Consider the following 1,689-nt stretch of genomic DNA (forward strand, 5'->3'; position numbering starts at 1 on the left):
TGATTGTGAGGAACTCCTTTTTTCTGGTGCTTAGTTTTGATTATAGATCCTAAATTAACGAGAAGATCCACCATAGTACTCCATTTCCTTACCCTGAGGTCTGTAGTATGTCAGTGTCACAACAGACAGAGTATGTCAAACAATTATCATGATCCTGAACTACTATGGAGAAAATACTGTATGTCCAGATTCCTGCAGTTAAGCTTTCGGAAGCTGTTATGTCTGGGGTTTTTATAAAGCCTAATGGCAATAGGAAACAAAATTAATGGCTTTGGTTCATTCAGTGGTTTTCCTGACGTAATTAATGGACAGAAATAGAAGGCAGGAATTGAAATAAACCACTCCCATTCTTTTCTTATCCCCCTCTGAGATTTTTGCAGGCAAAGATCTATAAACTGTGTGAGTGTTTACTGAGTAGTTTTTCCCATGTTATACATGACCCTCTGAAATCTGTTGATGCACAAAGGTCAGGCCCCCTGTACTTACTTTTTCCTGCAGCTACCATCTTTTCTTTTTTTTAAAGTAAGTGGCCATGATATTTTTCTTCAGATTAGTGGTCAGGGAGCATCTTTAGAGCCATTTTTTATTAAAAATTCTGTCATTCTCTGTGTCTGGTGGACAGAGATTTGTCAGGTGGTTTAGTTCGCCGTATGTTGGGTTTGCATAGGATGCTGCTAGTCCATTGTTTCAGTTCTAGCAGTGTCCGTGGACCCTGTGGGCAGCTCCTATCTCATGCTGAAGAATTTTGAAATGAACTAAATTTAACTATGTGTCATGTCATTTAGATCCACACCCGGAGATGGCTACATGATGCCAGGAGACAGGCAATATCATTTATATGATGATTACTGATAAACATCTTTTCTTGCTGGAGTGCAATCAATGGGAGGGTTTGGCTAGCTCTTCCGTGAAGGGCGTTTCCATCTCTGCTCTTTTAGAGACTTATTCATTAGATTGTACAGGGGATAAAACATGAAGTTAATGCTGAAGAATGTTGTTGTACTTTGTGTCTGGACATAGCAAAATCCAGTAGCAGCCTAAAATGGAATAGCTTCCCCCATATGCACATTATGGTGGTAGTCTTAAATAATTGGTTTAATGGTGGAAACACGCTAATGTGTTTCAGTTTAGATGTCAAGATCCTGGATTAATGCATGGATTGGAAGCGGCCTGTGATTCATACTTGATAGCTCCTGTCCTCCCACCAGCTTAGCAATATCTAAAGGCTATTAAAATATTACATCTCTCCTGCTAAAGCAACAAATCTGTTACTGAATGAAGGTGCACTGTGTAATATCTGCCTCCTTGTGCTTTCACACCTTAGGCTCCCTGGGAGTGGGTTAATAGACATCTTCTAGAGACCTTCTAGGAGGGAAATTTTAGACGTGCTGTCAACAGATGGCATACATGCGTCCAGGACTAAACCAGGATGAGCACTTGGTAAACTTCATATGAAAAGAAAGTCTAGCACACCTTAAAAACTGAAGGGACAGCCCAAGCTGGTAGGCTCAGGTTCTAAGTAAGCCTATCTACTAGGTGGCAAGACTTGGACCAGAATGTGCTTTCTTTGGAGAAGAAAATGCCCAGTTCTTTTATCTCAACTGTGGGTCTTTCTCTGGTTTGAGGAAGCCACAGGGGAGCAGCCACTGCCTGTGGCTGGGGGGGGCACCTGCCCCTAGAAAAAGAAAA

At 41.4% G+C, this 1,689-nt stretch overlaps 1 protein-coding gene across 1 annotated transcript in view; it reads left to right on the forward strand.

Moving 5' to 3' along the window:
* Positions 1-1,689, forward strand: part of LOC104409489 (phospholipid-transporting ATPase ID-like) — a 96,988-nt gene that overhangs the window by 52,394 nt on the left and 42,905 nt on the right. The window lies entirely within an intron of this gene.

The sequence above is a fragment of the Nestor notabilis genome, unplaced genomic scaffold, assembly GCF_000696875.1.
Source record: "Nestor notabilis isolate BGI_N333 unplaced genomic scaffold, ASM69687v1 scaffold2218, whole genome shotgun sequence".
Lineage (NCBI taxonomy): Eukaryota > Metazoa > Chordata > Aves > Psittaciformes > Psittacidae > Nestor > Nestor notabilis.